The sequence below is a fragment of the Maylandia zebra genome, linkage group LG2, assembly GCF_041146795.1.
Source record: "Maylandia zebra isolate NMK-2024a linkage group LG2, Mzebra_GT3a, whole genome shotgun sequence".
NCBI lineage: Eukaryota > Metazoa > Chordata > Actinopteri > Cichliformes > Cichlidae > Maylandia > Maylandia zebra.
This window is the reverse complement of record NC_135168.1, coordinates 4294631-4313788: the sequence shown is the minus strand read 5'-3', so window position 1 is coordinate 4313788 and position 19158 is coordinate 4294631. Positions and strand designations below refer to the sequence as shown.

Here is a 19158-nt window from a genome sequence, read left to right as displayed (position 1 = left end):
GCTCCTGTGGGTCTGAGGGCGGCCTCACGCTGGAGAAGGATGAAGGAGTCTGACCTGATCCAGTGTTTGACATGAACACATCAGCACTGCTGTCAGTGAGCCTAACGACAGCTGTTAGCATCATTTCAGTGTTTCAGTCATAAAAACACTTCCTGTCTCTGTGGTGGTTACAGTGACATCATGCAGTTTGTGCTTTGACCTCCAGAGGGCGACAAATCAGCACAGACAGAGAGCTCCATTCAAACTTTGCTGCCATCAGGAATAATTCTTCAAATATAATCATCAGTGTTTGAGCAGTTATGATATCAGGGACAATCTAGACATGTGTGACAATACTGAACATGTCACATGACACACCTCAAACATCATGTGATCCACTCTCAGTCTGCACTTTCATTCATGACTTCAACAGGTTGAAATGAGCTTTGAAGAAACATTCAGTGAAATAAATCTTTCATGGATTCATGTGAGCACCAGATGAACTTTGTACCAACAACATCTTCAATAACAGAGTCTGAATGAAGCTCAGGTGTTGATGCTGCTCACTGATTGGACGCTTGGTTTCAGCTCTGCTCTCAGTCTTTACTGCACAGGTGAAGGTAGAAAGTGTGACTGGATCTATAGACTGGAAACAGAGAAACATGCTGAACATTTGAAGCTTTGCAGCAGAAATGTTCATGTTACAAATACAGCAGAGCTGATCTGGGATCAGTGTGTTCACACCTGCAGCTACAACAAGGTTTCATGTCTCCACACGTCAGCATGTGAACTTTACTCTGACTCAGTCTGAGCAGTCAGACGGCATATTTTTAAAGTTAACACATCAGCACACACAGAGCTGAGCCCCTCCCACCTGTGCTGAGTTTCAGGTGGAGTCCCGCCTCCTTCCAGGAAGCAGCTCACCTGTGTGTCCGTGTTTAGTGTCCAGGGCCCTGTTTCAGGAAGCTGGTTTAGTGGAAAAACTGAGTAAGTATACCCTGAGTTAACGAAAACTCTGGGTTTTCGGTTTCACAAAGCGAGTTCAGCTGAGTCCTGAGTGAGTTACTATGACGACACACTCCGTGAAGCTAACCTGCCCCCTAGCAGGTTAGCTTCAACTAACCGTGACCTTCTCCGCCTCTTTGTCAGAAACCTGACTGTAGGAAGTGTCAGACATGGCGTGCCCCTTCCTTGAAGAGCCAGTAGATGTTGAAGCCCAAATTCTCCGCAGAGCTCTCCGCCGGGAGAGAGTGATTAGAGCGCGTTTGGACATTTTATCATTTCCTGATGATTTTCTGTGTGAACATTACCGTTTTTCAGCACAATCTATAATTTATTTGAATAACATCCTCAGGCCTAATATTACGCATGTGACACATCGCGGACATCCTCTCAGTTCTGTACATATTATTTGTATCGCACTTCGGTTTTTTGCAAACGGGAGCTTTCTGTATAATATTGGTGATGCTGAGCACGTTTCCAAGGCTACCGTCTGTCTGGCAGTCAGGTTGTTACAGTTGCACTGAAATGTCTCCTGTACTCGTTTGTGGTGTTCCCTGGTCATAGACCCACAAGATTTATCAAAGAGGGATGCCACAAAATTGCAGGTATCAGGATGAACGAAACTTAATTCATGATGTGGTGATATTTGAACTACTACTTAAATTTTACATTTATTCTCACGGTTCCCAGGCGTGATTGGCTGTATAGATGGTACTCACATTCCAATCATTGCTCCTTCAGTAAATGAAGGAGACTATGTGAACAGGAAGTCTTTCCACAGCATTAATGTACAGGTACATAGTTCCCTGTAGCATTTCAAACTAACAAATCATTTCATTATAGTAATGGATGCTAATTTGTGTTCTCTGCACTGTGAAGATCATATGTGATGCTGCCAACATTATCACAAATGTGGAAGCCAACTGCTCAGCCTCTGTGAGTGGTGGTGGTGGAGGACCCCCACCTGTTTTTCGGGCCTCCGCTTTTTTTCTGTTGGCTATAACGGGTCACATTTGAGCATACAGAGTAAGCAAATATGTACTTGTAATGTGCTCAGATAATTTCAATAAGTGCTTACAGAGGGGAAATTAATGTAGCCTCTAACTGCAATTGATTTACATCGGACAAACAGACCAAGCACTATGGCTCATAATACAATTACACCTTACCTGTTTGGACTATATTTTTATATTTCATCTTTACTTGCTGCCAGGAACGTTTGGGGCCTGTTGGGTTGCACCTGCGCTCACATCACATCACAAAATAAAATGTATAAAATAACAAATAAAATAACATATAATAAAATAACGTGTTAAATGGGTGGAAATCCCTAGATCAATGTTTATATTAACACTCACGCATTGACTCTGTCGGCTATGTTTTGCCATGCATGCTCCCTTTCTTTTGCAGCTGAGGCTGTGTTACTTTTTTCCGCAGAATTTGCATGTTATCGGCATATGCTGCCATCAGAATTTCGGCCTCAAGCGCTGTGAAATACATTGACCGCGCCTTCTTTCCCTCCGTCTCCATGGTGACTCGCTTAATCTGTGCTCCACTAATCAGGGCTTTATGTATCCTCGTGCGCGCGCTTAACTTGGGGTTAAAGCAACTCCGCGTTGACTGAACTAATTGTTATCAGCCTTTCTGAAACCGAATATTCCGAGGTGGACAGTTCGGGGTTACTCAACCCTGAGTATCGTTTTTCACTCTGAGTTTTCTAAACCGGCTTCCTGAAATAGGGCCCGGGTCCGTGTGTGCCTGCACAGTGGATCGATCCTTCAGAAACACACTGCAGCCCTTAGTTGCTCCCAACACAATGAAGGAGTGTGCAAACGCTAGGAGGTGCTTAGAGACAGACAGTTGTGGAAATGTAACACAAGCGTGCCACATCTGGATGCAGGCTTGCATAACTAAGAGTATTCTGACTGTGTCGTGCTGAAAGTGTTACTCGTGCAGCACATCCTGTTTGTGAGGATGCTTCAGGTCTGCTCCTGCTTTCATCTCTTAAACACATCTTTATAGATTCAAAAGTGTTAAAAAGCAAATTCGTTGCTTCAAACTTTCTCTGCTATATTTATGTGTAAACACACTGAATGAATTTGAATTGAACCTAATGATGCTCCACCTTTAGAATCATAACAATGATCATAATGAAACCACACCATCTTTCTCCTCTCTCTGACGAAGCCTGACAGCGGCTGTGTCAGCGCACCACTTAGCAAAGATGCTACATGCACTTGGTGGCGTACAGTAGAGGCAGGCTGTGATGGCGTCTGCCTGCCCCCGCCTGCACGACACATCCCGCCGCCTCGTCTCCAGCCAGCCTGCCCACAACGCCCAGCTGTGGCGATGTGCGAGGGTGACTGGTGGAGGGGGCGTGGCACTGATCAGGCAGTGGATGCAGCACGGCCGAGTCTCTTAACGGTTGGCCCTTACTAACCTTCAGGTCTCTGTGCACTAAGCCATTTGTGTGACAATGATTTACACTTTCTACACTCTGCTGTATGCAGTGACTGTGGAGGCAGACCAGGCCAGAAGCAGAGAGGAGAGGGAGGACGGGTCAGTGTCAGACACCTGGAGCAGCACTGCAGTGACAGGTGAACATCGAAAAGGAACAGTTCAGTGTTCGATGGCGTGAAGACTTTCTGCAGTGCGAGCTGCTGCAGAGGCAGGTCTGTCTTTGCTATAGACGGAAGCAGGAAACAGCTAAAGTGTCAGGAATACAGCTGCTTGGTAACAAACTTTGCTCACTGTCAGGACCTAAAAAGGTAAACTTTAAATATTCTGGATCCTACGGCCGCACTATAAACACAGGAACAGATAACAGAGGAGGAGAAGCACACAGGTGAGACGCACGAGAGACACGAGGACGCTAAACTAACCTACAGGAAGTTTAACGGAGAGACGAGGGATGCATTCAAAGACACGACTAGAAACACGAGCAAAGACTACACAGGCGCAGCGGTGACCATGAGCGATGAATACACTGCAGCATGGACATGATGGCTGCACAAGCTCGGTGACGGTAAACAGCTCAGCTGTTTCCATCCACTCGTCCTGGGCATCTTTACGGGGCTTTGCATTTCTAATGTGAGTGCACGTTTTCTTCTCCTGCAGGACTTTGAAAGCAACGGTGCACGAGCTTGGATTTATTTGGCATTTCTCTACAGTCACACAGCTTAAAATGATGCTTTTAGCCATCAACAGGATTCGGGGATGATTCTGTCGGTATATTTGACCACCGTCACCGATCTGAACATGTTGGCTCGTGGTCCGGGCCCTGAAGCGGAGGCGGAGCTCGGAGCAGCATGTTGTCCTGTCCTGCTGGAGAACCCAGCTGTGTTTCTTACCTGCACCGCTGTCAGCAGAACAGCTCCTACAGTCCGCACGGTGCTCTCAGGTTTAGGAACCTCAGCTTTACTCCTCAACATAAGCCTCTTGTCATCGGGGCCAAACAGCTCTTTGTCCTGTCCCACCGTCAAACTTCATTTTGAAGATTTATCCATACGGACACTGTGTGGTCGGCAACCTCTCCAACCACGGTGGTGGAAAACTCGCTTCACCACAGTCTTGAGCCTTAATGGTTCCCAGGTTGATCCTGGACTTCCTAACTTCCTCTCCTCTGAGGGTGACGGCGAGGCTCCACTGAAGTTTGTCAAACAAATCCAAAGACAAGCTACCAGCTGTAGTCAATCATGATGACTACAACACATTAGCATGTCACTGTAGAGCCTCCTGCAGCACTTCCTGTGGGCGTATATACATAACTAAGCCTTCATGTAGACTCTTGGCTTTGTGAGGATTGGAGAAAATCCTAAATAAATTCAAACGTGTGCGTCCAGCTGTATGAAGTCAGTGAGAGAGCCACTCAGAGCTGTCAGCAGCTACGGTGCAGGAACCAGGGACAGTGTTTGACGAAGGTTTCTGCTGCTGTCCAAGCTCATGGAGCCATCTCTATCTCGGCCCCGTTAGACAACCAGCCTGCGTTTGTGCAGGTCTGACAAACTGTGGACAGCACTGTGCAAACATCTTAGGCAGATGAGGAAAATGCTGTAAAGAAAGAGAGCTTTCAGAAATATGAATGACTGTTTAAGGAGCCCAAACACAGCCGAACTCATCAGGAACTCGTTACTGTAAAGAGGAACAAGCAGCACTGAAGTGACGCCCCCCTGATCTCAACATCATCGAGTGTGTCTGCGATCAGAGACCTGAGGACGCCCACATCCACAGAACATCTGTGCGTAGTTCGCCCAGATGTTTGCCAGCTGACTTCCTTCAAAAACTGTGTGGAAGTGGACGTAGAAGAAGGCGAAGGCGCCACCAAACTGATGTGATTTTGTTCACTGCGTCTTGTTGCCTGCTGAGAATAAACGATTAACACTCTCTGCGTGCAGCATTGTTCCTCACCTTTTGCTGCACGTTTGGCATCCTCAGTAATTATTTCTGCACAGGTACCTGCACCAGCGTTTGAGGCTTAACCAAAGCGTTCGTAGAGCTCGGCTGAAGAACATCAAGCACAGACCGTAAAGTCCTGCCAAAGCATCAAGCTTCCACAGACAAGTGCTGAAGCTGAAAATCACATACAGCCATCGTGCACTCAGCCTGAGGTGGCAGCTGTACTCTTTGACTCTGGGGTTTCCCTCTGCTCCCAATCTGTGTGCTAAATACATCACCCACTCAATAAAGTCACGCGTATGAACTGCTGAACTGTTCCTTCAAGTTGTTAAGAGAAAATACAAAGTTTGCTTCATATAAAACACAAACTCCACCACAAACAGCATCAATTAGGTGAAACTGTCCATAACTCCTGCAGGAAGGAATAAAACCTGCAATGGAAACCTTTAACATGTTACACAAAAGTCACTCTGGATCAGGGATGGGTGCCGGTGTCCGGTGCCATGATGGCAAAAGATGCAAACTCAGCAGCCTGCAACAAGTGCTTTAAGCTGATACTGTCGGACCCAGAGTTAGCAACATCCCCCAAAAACCTGAAGAGGAGAGTCCTGGCCCCTAGCCCTGCCAGTGTAGCAGAAATGATGAGGATGATGATGCAGCAGCAGCAGTTCTTCTCTGCGTGAGTAGCTTAATCTTGTTTGTGTGTAATTTACGTTGAGTAGGCTAACCACGTTATTACATTAATGCATGTAAGGTGAACTAGCAAACATCATCATAGCTACATGCGGCTGTCTTCTTGTTTGATGGCAGATACTCCCTTCACCCTGGCCAAAAAGGCTAAAATGACCAAAGAAAAAGAGGGAAACAGTTAAACATGAGAGGTTTAGGACAAAGTTTGTGTTTTTTTCATTGTTTAAGCACTGCTTCCAGCCAAGAGTGATGCCATATATGCCCCATAGCTGCAGAAAAGGCTAACATTGTTATCTTTTTACAAAAAACAGTTAAATATGAGAGGTTTTGGACAAAGTTTGTGTTTTTTTCATTGTTTAAGCACTGCTTCCAGCCAAGAGTGATGCCATATATGCCCCATAGCTGCAGAAAAGGCTAACATTGTTATCTTTTTACAAAAAAACAGATGAACATGAGAGGTTTTTGGACAAAGTTTGTGTTTTTTCCATTGTTTAAGCACTGCTTCCAGACAAGAGTGATACCATATATGCCCCATAGCTGCAGAAAAGGCTAACATTGTTATCTTTTTACAAAAAAACAGATGAACATGAGAGGTTTTTGGACAAAGTTTGTGTTTTTTCCATTGTTTAAGCACTGCTTCCAGCCTAGAGTGATACCATATATGCCCCATAGCTGCAGAAAAGGCTAACATTGTTATCTTTTTACAAAAAACAGTTAAACATGAGAGGTTTTTGGACAAAGTTTGTGTTTTTTCATTGTTTAAGCACTGCTTCCAGCCAAGAGTGATACCATATATGCCCCATAGCTGCAGAAAAGGCTAACATTGTTATCTTTTTACAAAAAAACAGCTGAACATGAGAGGTTTTTGGACAAAGTTTGTGTTTTTTCATTGTTTAAGCACTGCTTCCAGCCAAGAGTGATACCATATATGCCCCATAGCTGCAGAAAAGGCTAACATTGTTATCTTTTTACAAAAAACAGTTAAACATGAGAGGTTTTGGACAAAGTTTGTGTTTTTTCATTGTTTAAGCACTGCTTCCAGCCAAGAGTGATACCATATATGCCCCATAGCTGCAGAAAAGGCTAACACTGTTATCTTTTTACAAAAAAACAGCTGAACATGAGAGGTTTTTGGACAAAGTTTGTGTTTTTTCCATTGTTTAAGCACTGCTTCCTGACAAGAGTGATACCATATATGCCCCATAGCTGCAGAAAAGGCTAACACTGTTATCTTTTTACAAAAAACAGTTAAACATGAGAGGTTTTGGACAAAGTTTGTGTTTTTTCCATTGTTTAAGCACTGCTAACCTAACCTAAACGATACCCATCCCTACTCTGGATTATTTGCTTTATGGGTGATTTTTAATAAGCAGAACAGAAGCTGAGGAAGGAGCCTCCTCATAAAGGGACAGAGAAAAGGTACAGAGGGTTTGGGGCACAAAAGGCATAGATGCATACGTGAGGCATGATGAGCTTTGCAAACATCCACTGTGATCAGCTGTCATTGTGTGTCTGCTCTAGTTCACTGTGGCTGCATGAATACGCCTTTGCTGCCGAGGGAGAGCGAGTCACATGACACGTCTACAGTAACGCAGAAAGGAAAGAGCTCACACTGACCTGGCATCAGCTTCACTGTAGTACTCCCTGGCAACGATGTCCTCGAACAGCTCGCCACCAGTGACTCTGGGAACGAACACAGCGAAACAAAAAGCAGAAACAAGCTGGTTTCACGTCATTTGCAGGGGGAATGTGTGGCTCCAGCACACGTACAGCACTGGTCCCATTCAGACTGGTTTGTTGAAGTTACTGCTGGTCACAGAGACGTCAGCTCTTTAAAGTGGCTACAGCTACATGTGTCTCACACGTTAGAGCAGAAACTCCATCCCTCTGTAGGGACTGGGCCCAGCTGGGAACACGAGGAGGAAAACCCTGATCCCAGCAGATGCAGCCAGGCAACAATATTACCGTTTCAGCTGGAGGGGAATTCCTTCCAGCTGAAAACATTTCCATGACTCAAGTCAGATAGATTTTCCAAGTAACACAGATCAAATCAAGTGGCACTAACAACTGAATCAGGTTGCAGCTGAGTCTGGAGATGTTCAAAGACGATGTTAAGCCAAGTAAATCAGCTAAATGCCCTTTAACAACTTGATGGTGCTGCAGCCATGCCCTCTCTCATCCAGGGTTTGTGGTTTAACCCACTGCGAGAGTCTCCCGGCATCCATACTGGCAATGATTCAATGAAGGGAAAAGAGGAGATGCTCGTGGCCAGGAAGGAGACACACCTCTGATCTTATTATTGCTCGTCGAGTTTAGAAAGCCATTTCCTTTCTGGCTGCCAGATATGACTGCAAACAACAGCTGATGACACCCAGCAGGGAGGAGGCAGTCACTGAGCAGCGTTGGAGGAAGGATCCTGACTCCTACGAAGGTTTTTTCTCTCCGTTTGGCGTCCGTCCACACTGAGACGCCGTTTCCGGTCAAGGAAAACTCAGCGTTTTCTCCAAAGCGGAAACATTGGAAAACGTCATCTTTGCGTCACAGCGTGGACATCGAACCCGGAGCCTTTTCGAAAAAGATGACGCACGTCAGTCATGTGGTGCAGTCATGTGACCAATTAACCAAAGATAGCAGAGGGCGTTACACAGCATTGTTCTGTTAAAGCTGCAGAGAGCTGTGCTTCACATCTTTAACTCTCACTCGCTTTTGTACTTTTGTGTTACTCGCAGCAGCAACTCCTCCTCATTGTGAGTCCATTTGAAAAACTCGCTGCTTTTCCTCGTCATTCTGCCGCCACGCTTCAAAGAGCCGGAGAGTAAACAAGCAGCAGACAGAAATGAGGCAGGCCGTCAGCGTTTACGGCCGTTTCAATGTGGACGCACAACTTTGGCGACAGTGGGAAGGAGAAACTCCCTTCTAACAGGAAGAGACCTCAGGGAGGGGCGGGGCCATCTGCTGTGATTGGTTGGGAGAATTCAAGATTGTTGCAGAATTAAAACGGACTTTCTGCACATCGATTGCTTCATTTGAGCTCTTGGTGCCTTACTGAGTCCAAACTGTGAAACGGAGAACAGCCTGCTGCCAGACGGCTTATTTCCTGGGAAGCTTACTTCACCAAGACAACAGCCCAACAGCATTACTGAGCAGCTGAAATCATATATACAGCCAGAAAGCATCTGGCTTTAAAAGCTACACCCACAGATCTCTGCGATGTCTGTTAAAACTGGAGGTGCGGTCGTTAGCGTGACTCTGGTGCAAAATGCTGGCAGCACCTATGGATGAAGGTGGCAGCTCTGCAGGGCTCTCACGCTCTTTCAGAAACCTTGACCCTCAACAAGTTTGTCTGTGGCATCAATCTGAAGACCCACGTTGCCTCCTTCTGGAGTGACAGCCAACTACGTGAACACGATGACTCCAGAACCTCACAGGATTTTCACACCAGAGCTGCTCTACAATAAGTATTTTGTAGACTCATACTGGATTGGTACAACCTCTCCTCCCAGTGAAGGAGCAACGTAGCATCTTTATAAATGATACGTTTTTAAAGAGATATATGAAGCAATAGCACCCGTATCGCTCATATATCACACACTGAATATGAGCTGTCAGCATAAGAAAGAAAAGCAGCTTTAACCCATGCGACTCAGGCCGGATACTCAGGGAAACTGGGATTCTTACATGGTAAAAAAGACATTCAGCAGATGGCTCTGTGTTAATGGAAAATTGTATTTAGTAGTCAGTATAATCTTTTAGTGATATAAGTTTGCATATGGTAGAATACTCCATGTAGTTATTTGTATTAGGAAATATTCAAGCATGTATACTTAGAGGCATATAATTAATTGTGTGTGATCTTTAACAGGCTGCAAAGGCTTGGTGTGTATTCCACACTAGAATGCACCCCCACATCCTGGGAGCACGAGAGAGGTCGTACCTTCTCTTATTGTTTTATGGTAGGATTAACGTAGTTACGTCTGTTTTAGTCTAAGTGCTTTAACTGCTTGACTTCCTCACCAATGTTATCTAGGGTGAGGGAGGTCTACCCTCTTCCTGACCAAGGATGTGCCTTTTATGACCCTTTGATCACACACACACACGCACACACACACACACACGCACACACACACACACACACACACGCACACGCACACACACACACACGCACACACACGCACACGCACGCACACGCACACACACACACACACACACACACGCACACGCACACGCACACACACGCACACACGCACACACACACACACACGCACACGCACGCACACACACGCACACACACGCACACACACACGCACACGCACACGCACACGCACACACACGCACACGCACACACACACACGTTCAATGGAGTATAAATAAAGACCAGGGCAGTTCCTCACCGGAGTCTCTCAGTAGGGAGCTGCCCTTGCTAGCAAGAACTCTGTGTGTTTCTCTTCTCTGAGTCTTTACTGAAGAAGTGTTTTAGAATATTTTCCCTAACACTCTGGAACAGATACCTGCCATCTGTGTGAGCCAGCAGTAATCTCAGCGTGTTTATATGTTTATATGGATGCAGGAGTATAGGATGTGCCTGAGCAGATGGAGTAAAGTAGGGCTGGGCGATATATCGAGTTTTTTAAAAATATCGATATATTTTCATACGAGATATAAGATGTGACCATATCCTTTATATCGATATAGTCTATGTTACGTTATAATTATAGTTGTGGAGCCGCAGGTTTGCCTCTCTTTCGTCCAATTTTGTCTCTACGCAATGTTACTCCGCCTCTCCTTCACTGAACACAACTCCCCCTCCTCCCCCATCGCTTCACCTGCAGGCAGCGACAAGATGGACACGGCAAATCTCCGTTAGCGAGTTACTGTGTGGATCGCCCCGTGCGTGGGGCTGGACGGCGTCAACGTGTTAACGAGCTAAACACGCTAACGAGCTAACCACGCTAACGAGCTAACCACGCTAACGCCATGCAGCCCAGAGGTGGTGCACGGCCTAAAATCCTTTCATTTTCTCAAACGTTGACAGCGCGCCTTATGTATGAATTCTGGTTGTGCTTGATGGCCGCGAACCGATCTTAGGTGGAACACGGCGCTCAGCAATCTGTCAAAAAATGTTTTACGACTTTGGTAAGCTACGGAGCTGCACCGCTTGATGGGTTGTCGGAGCATTACGGCTGAGCCTCGCGGAGTGATACGTACTGTGCTTCGACGTAATATTACCCTACTGTGTATAAGGACCATAAATGGCACCTGAAGTGGATTTCAAACTCCAGGCTCAGTCACGCAGTACAAGTTGGGAACAGAGCAGCTGTGAAATCTTTGTTATTGTGCTCAGCGTCTGTTAGTTTACATTTTGACTGCACAGTTGTGAGCTCTTTGTTATGCACAAAAACAACATTGTTTTCTTTTATTTATGGAGCATTATTTTTAATAAATGCTGATAATTTATTTTTGAGTAATTTCTTCATGTACATCTGTGCTGTATGTTAATAAAAGTGCCCGTGTGACATCTGGGACACAGTGTGACTAAGAACTCTCTGTTCGTTCTTACTTTATGGCTTTAAAAAATATCGAGATATATATCGTATATCGCCATCCAGCTAAAAGATATCGAGATATGAATTGTGGGTCATATCGCCCAGCCCTAGAGTAAAGCAACACGCTGCATTTATGCTCCCCAGATGCCTCGGCGGCGGTGCATGGGACAGCGGCGAGGTTACCCGTCTTGTGTGAGATGTGGGTGTGGTCTGCGCAGTCACACGTGTTTCGTGGTGCATTAGTGGAACATGTAACAATCAAAGGCAGCACTTACAAGTCAAAGACCAGATAGTGGAATCCTTCCTCTGATATGCTGTCGTGCAGCCGCACTGTGGGAGAAGGAGGGGAAAATTACGTTTTCATTGTTGCCCCGGCACCACGTGACCAGCAGCTGATGAGGACGGCGTTTTTCTACTTCAGATCTGCACGTGTGCAGAGATCTGCAGCAGCAATTTAAACACAGTTCATTTTACCTGTGGACCTGTGGAAACAGACTTTACAAGTAACTGCAGACGATTTATTCATTACTCTGAAAACACATCGAGAACTCTTCACGTCTAATTCTGCCTGATTGATGTTGGGCTTGAACTCGGCAAACAACAGGTCACATGCTGGTTTCATGCTCCACATGTAAGACACGTTTGCTGTGACCAATAATGGACTTTATCAAAGACTCCTCTAACAGCAGCGCTCACGAAAGCTCAGACAGTCCAACATACGAGTGGATGAAGAGACCAAAGGGAACGCTCTCGCTGTGGGGATCTTTGGCATTTCCATCAGCTCCTCTCATGGCCGACATCAGAGATCCGTCACTGCAATGAGCTTGCAGTGGAGCTGGATGCTGCTGGGACGATACTGGTAAGAGGCGTGCCAAGTGTACGGTTACCTGTTCAAACTTGATCTTAATCAGCTGCCTTTTGTTTGCTAAAGATCAAACAAATATGGACACATTGTAAATCTAACAGCACGATCTCTAAAATAACTGCTCATAGATAAATTAGTCTTTTTATTCCCGTTCATCTGTGTTCACATATATTTAGTGTCCAGACACGATTTAGACATCGTATAAATGACTAAGAGCTGAGCTCATGTTATTGACACAACAGAGCACATTACATAGATACAGCAGCATTCTTCTGTAACCTGTAAGTTCAGCCAGCACGTCTGTGCGACACTAAACCACGTTAAAGCAGAATGAAGTCAGCCTTGGTTTCGTGCTGTGAGCAGGGACACAAACCCCATCACTTTCACACTAAACCCTCCAATTTCACGTGTTGCTTAGTCCGATTCAGACAAGCTCACAATAGACCAGCAAACCAAATAACCCCCATCATCCCCTCATTTGTCACTTCCCCCGTCCCTTTCTTTTTTCACTAGAAGGACTGAAAAACAAATGACAGTTTCCACAAAGTCATTGCTGAGGTGATAATTGCAGGTCTTTGTGGCTCAGAGGGAAAGTATCCTTGTGCTTGTGCTGCAATAAGGGACGGGTGAGTCTGCAGTGGGTAGTTTGGGGAATGAGGCAGTGGGGGTGTGCTCTTGCACTCGTTCTGAGGACTCAACAGAGCAAAGAAGCCAGGAGAGCTGTGGCAGCCCTAACCCTAAGATTAAGACTCAGCTCTTCTGATTTGACTGAAGTAATGAAGTTATTGAGGAGAGCTGCTGCACGGGCGAATATCCTGGCAGAGCCGCTATGTGACGTCACGGGCAGCCTTTAAAGGCTGACCTTTCATGTTCACTGTCGACAGAAATAAATAAAACTGTAATGTCCTCAGTGAAGCAGGAGCTCTAGTTACCGATGTTGGAGTGCTTCAGCAGGCGGCAGATCCTGGCCTCGCGCTCCAACTTCTGGTGATCTGAAAAACAAAGAGAGACCATATTTGTGTGAGCCTTTTTCAGACCGGCGTTTACACAAACAGCACCTCCCTCCTGGGAAACGAGGAAATGTGAGCTCTGGCACGTCAAACACAAGCGTGACGCAGCCGTTGGTGCAGAGCGTGTGCGGCGAGTCTATTCTTCGCTTTTCACAGCGCTAAACGAGGCGGACGTGCATCATCTGACAGAAACAGCTGGAAAAGAAGGTTATTACAGATGTTCTCAGGACCAGACAACTAACCACCACGCTCACACCTTTACCCTGTTCTTCATTCCAGTCGTCTTCTTGAAGGCTGTCAATCACAGCCATAATATTAGGCACAGAAGCTTCTCGTTGCCGTGGTCCATCCCAAAAGATCACCAGCCTGTCACAGGCTGCCACACGACTCAATGTTTTCACTGGGTCAGTCTGACAGCGCAACAGGAAGGAGCATCAACAAAGCTGCTTCCTGTTAGACACCAGAAGCCTTTTGTATAAGACAAGCTTCGTGTAAGCACGTTACCTGATTGCATTCGTGTCTTACCTTCAGACAACAGTTCTGACTGTGGCAGAAAATCCAGAAAGAAACATTAACGTGTCCGTGCTTTCTGTAAGAACGTGCAGTTTTAGAGTTCGGGTCATAATTTAGAAGCACTTATGGTTCACAGGCTGATCAGTGTGATAACACACAGAAACATGCACCACATGCAGGATGTTACGCATCCCTATTGCATTTCTAATGGTCCAGATGTTGTTGGTACTAGAGCAGGGCGATATGGCCAAAAATATTTATCACGATATATATTTGAAAATTTGCGATAACGATATAACTGACGATATAATTGATGCGAGACAAAATACAACTCCACAACATTACTAGCGCAAAAAGACAACCTCCCATTTATTTTCACTTAAACAAGAAGCTGGTTTTTATGTACATTAAAGCTTTATAAAAATGTAACAGTGCAAATGCAAATTCCTTGCTAAAAGTTTAACCAAAAGGCATTTCCAGTAGAAATGGGCTGACATATCCTGAGCATAACCATGTATAATATCCACTGAAGTTAAAAAGAGGTGCTTTGCAACATTAAACTGCAGTGTGCAGTACGTATTTTTCGGACCATAAGGTGCACGGGATTATAAGACATATTAAGCGAAACAAAGCAGTCAGATAAATCAAACTTTATTAAACTCATTCTTCTTGCTTCCTCCACTTCTGTACCATTGATTCATTAATGTTGAATTCTCTGCAGCTGCTCTATTCCCATGTTGTTGCAGTATATTAATGACTAACCTCGTATTGTGGATGGATTATCTCAGTTGTTCTCCTGACTGAAGTTTGGTCCGTTTACAGCATCCTGCCATGCGATTGCATTTGTCTCTAACCATCAGGAACCTTCACGTTAACTTTTATAAGTGGAAAAGTGTTAGTGTTTGTCCTCCAGCTTCACTGTTTATGTTATGCTAACATAGCTGTGTCGCTAGCGATCACGTAGCACATCATTATATACCACCTAGCCCAACTTCAGTAACCCTACAAACGTCACTGCTGTGTAGTTTCCTGTCTTCATTTATGTTGGAAGTGATAGCAGAGGTGTACGTTTGATTTTTTTCAGAAATCTCTCAGTCAGAACATGCTATATCATGCTTAGGAAACTAGCGAGCTAACTTCCGCTAGCTTCCGCTAGCTTCCTGCTAACTTCTAACTCCGTTAAATGTAATAACTTTTGTTTTCATGGATGCCTGGAAGTTAAACTTTATAGTTACACCTGGTAAAGCAGCAATGCTGTTCGTTTTATTAAAGATGAAAGAATTTAGACAGTTTTTAACTCTAAGTGATGCTGCAGTGTTGTTTGACCTGAACATACGGAGTTTAGGACCCAGATTACTCCCAGATTTAAGAGCATCTTAGTCCGACAATAACGACGGCCGCTTGTATGTTCTGCAAAAAAATGTGCTTTGTTGTGTATCTGACGGACAAACACCAAACCAGTTCCACATCACTGAAGTTGCACCATTTGTACAAACTAATTCTGGTTCATCTGTTTCACTCAACAATCGGCCATGTGCGTATGAAAACAAAGGCACTGCGCATGCGCGTTTTACTCATATTCTATCGCGATATTTCATTTTCCTATCGTTGCCTAACATTATACCGGTATTACTGTGAACGGTATAATATGGCCCAGCCCTAGTTGGTACAGTAGCAGTTTAAGTCCTAAGTGTGATGAAGGCCTGAGCAAAGCGCCATCATCAGCCAACGCCCTCCATGCAGAAGGCAGGTCGATGTTTGTGTAAAGTTGGTCAGAGGCTTCCTTTGTAAGTGCACATGCAGCATCAGCGTGCTGCCTGCTGTAATTTCCTTTGGGATTAATAAAGTATTCTGATTGAGATTAAACTCTGTACTCAGCATGAAACCATGTGACATGACACATCCTGTTGAATATGCATCTCCTTCTCTGCTCCTCACCTGGTTTGCTTCTCATCATCCTCACGTGCAAATATGGAAAAAGAAGTTGGACTGGCAGTGGGAATCAGGCTCAGCTGCAACATGTCTGCAGGGCGCTGGCAGGTCTGACACCATCTTTACTTTGTGCTGATGAGCCATTGTTACTCTGATGAAACCAGTAAACTGTGGAAAGGCCCCATTAGGCCATAAGCTTTGACTCGCATACAGCATGTTTAGTCTCTCACTGTGACCTTTGGAGGTCACTGTGAGTAAACACTGCACACACATCGTCCTGTATTTGTGATGGAAAAATGAAGAAAGAGCAGCTGGAGGAGGTAACTGCTACATCCCAGCAGCAAACTGCACATGCAACCACATGCTGTCGTCTATACTCCACACTGATCCTAATCTAGAGAGACCACAGACTAGTGCAGATGTTGTGTAGCAGCTGCTGTATGTTCCAATCACACCTCGTCTCCTCAGCTCCTAATCGGACCAATGGGCCGTGCTTTTGCAGGGACCGGTGCTCACTGGGGGATGTTCTTGTCCCGACATCACCCACTCTCTCCGTGTGGCTGCACGCCGCTAATCTGTGACGTAACAGGATTAGCAGCATGAGTGCTGCGCTGAGCATCAGCACCTCCGAACACTGGAGGCTCAGTCCTGTTCTTTTTATGTGGACCAATATGAAACAGCTCTTTAATATTAGCACCGATCCATCAATGCCACCGAGTCCAGCTGCCACACGGCCGTGGTCAGGCCGTCACATGGCCAAGAGACGGACAACCTCACTGAGTCACGCCAAAGCCAACGTGGAGAGGTTGGAGTAAGAAAAACATCCAAGTCGACTGAAAGTGTTTAACGTGCAATGGTTCAACATTAATTTAGCACAATGTGAGGTCTTACGGTGCTGTGACAGCATCTTCAGCTTCCTCATTTCTCAGGGTTTTAGAGATTTGACAGGTTTCCTGTAAAATCACAGAGATATCAGACTTGTGCCCATCATCCTCAGAAACACTGACTGAATTAAGACGTGACCGTCTCCAGCCGGGTGTCAGTTTAGGGGCGAGGATGTTGTTGACACAGGGTTGGACAGCTCCTCCTCTGGATACATGAAATCAGCATTTGAACATTTTGGATCCAATCAGGTTCGTCTGAGATCAAAATGTGACGACGAGCTGAACCACGTGTAAGAAATGTGAAGCTAAAAACACACAAACACAACGCACAGTGTGAAGCAGACACTGATGTCACAGCAGCCTCAGCAGCAACAAACTCAGAACAGGGACGGTTGTTGTCTTGTCCTCATCCACCGTCCACGTTTGCTTGGACGAGCAGACTGACTCTGCTCAGTTCAGCTCCGTAACACACACGAGTGTAAAAGGATGCCTTGGCATGTCCAGTGCTAACAGTGCACCGCGTGTTGAGTAAATAACAGTTGTATTTGCGGGTCTGTAATCAAACACGGCGACACAAACAGGTTTGTGCGTCTTCATGTTTACATTTTTCTCCTGGTTGCACCATCAACCTCAGCGATATGCTGGAGCTGCTCATGGAGGCAACGCCGACCCCAAAGCCTCATCGGTGCACGCTTCCTCTAAGAGCTGCCGGCTGCTTCCACCATCAAAGACAAACTCATCCATTCAAAATCACATGTGACAAAGCATGAAGATGGACGTCCTGTACGTCAGTCCTCAGCTCTGTCTGTCTCTGTACCTGTGTTATAAGAGACCACACGAGCTGTAAGAATAAAGCCCTGGAGTCCTGTAACAGTGACACTTTTCATGAAACGAACAAAGTTGTGAGGCCGCGCTGTGACACTGGCCCATTTACAAACCCCCGATGAGCCTCTGAACAGCGTCATCAGGCGCCAGAATGAGGCCGACAGCTATTTTCAACGTGTCCACTGGATGGAAGGAGCCGCCTCCACAGCTCTGTGAAGCACATCTGGTCCCCAAACAGACGATCCGGCCACAGCAGCATCGCTGCAGTGAGAGAGCGGGTTGCAGTCCATGACCTCTGACCTTTCCTCCACAGAGAAACACCTGTGGTTCATTAAATCTCGTCAAAAGACGTGATTATTTATCTTTGCCCCATGCATTTAGCAAAGAACAAAACAGCAACAGGCCCCATGCTGGTATCACAGAGAGTAACCCCCGAGGAGCCCAGCAGCCTGGGGGAGGGAGCTGCAAATGAAAGAAGGCTTGGGGACAAAGACAAGGCTTCCTCTTCACAAAGCATTTCCAGCACATTTCCTGCGTGCACGGCGAGGAGCCCGCACAGGCTCGCCATGAGAACGTGAGCGATACAAACAGTCGCCGTCAGTGAGCCGATCGTGCGGCTGTCTCAGTCTGCTCCAGTGGCAGATCCTTTAGCAGCGCTCATGATGACCGTGGCTTCATGTCGTGGTGGAGCTGCAGACGCTGCCAGGCTCTCGTGTGCAGGTGTGATTGGAAGCAGTTTAATACATGACCTGTCACAATGCAGCTAGCTAAGTGAGACCGTGTGCTGCACAGAGCCTGCTCGAGCTGAGGGGATGAAGCGTTTGGATTTCCCTTAAAGAGCCAGATTTAGGCTGATGTTTCCCACAGTCAGCTCTTAGAAGTCTTATATGTATATTTATGGGTTGCAAAAATGACTTTTCTCAACGTACAATGCAACCTTTCAGACGTTCCTAACACAGCATTGCCAGTACTGGTCACCATACTGGTCCCCAGTGACCCAGCACATTACTGCATGGAGGGTCGAGGCCATCCAGCCCCTCCTGGCACAGAGGGCTTCTCCAGTTATCTGACAGGAGATCCTGTAACTTACAGCACTTCAGGGAAACTTTACTGTTTTCTTTTATTGTGAAAATATTTTGAGGAAAAGCAGATTTTTGCTAGTTGATGTAATCAGCTGTAGTTCTTAGAAAGGTAATCCGAGACCATGTACAGTGACCTCTGACCTGCAGGTTTCCATCCAACCACAGCTGCAGTCTGTCCCCAGTGTGTCAGTATCACCCCACACGTGCTGCTGTGAACTCCACACATCTACACTTAAATCAGGGGGACCTTTGATTTGCAGCCATCAGGATCATTTTTATGTGTCTGTATTATATTAAACACACACATTAAAAGTGAATCTGTCCATAAACTGCACTCAGTTTACTCCTTCCTCACTGTGAGCATCATTCATTATTAATAAACCAGTAATGAAGGTCAGGATATGCATTTTTATTCCAGTCCATTCTTCTTTAGCAGCG

The 19158-nt window shown here is 45.8% G+C and overlaps 1 long non-coding RNA gene across 1 annotated transcript; it reads right to left on the bottom strand.

Annotated features, from left to right (window-relative positions):
* Window positions 1-411: 411 nt before the first annotated feature.
* LOC112432999 (uncharacterized) lies at window positions 412-13573 on the bottom strand. Its single transcript, XR_013094079.1, has 4 exons — window positions 13407-13573; window positions 11885-11939; window positions 7684-7749; window positions 412-625 (listed from the first exon to the last, which is right to left on the bottom strand). It is a non-coding gene; the product is annotated as an uncharacterized LOC112432999 (long non-coding RNA).
* Between the last annotated feature and the right edge of the window lie 5585 nt (window positions 13574-19158).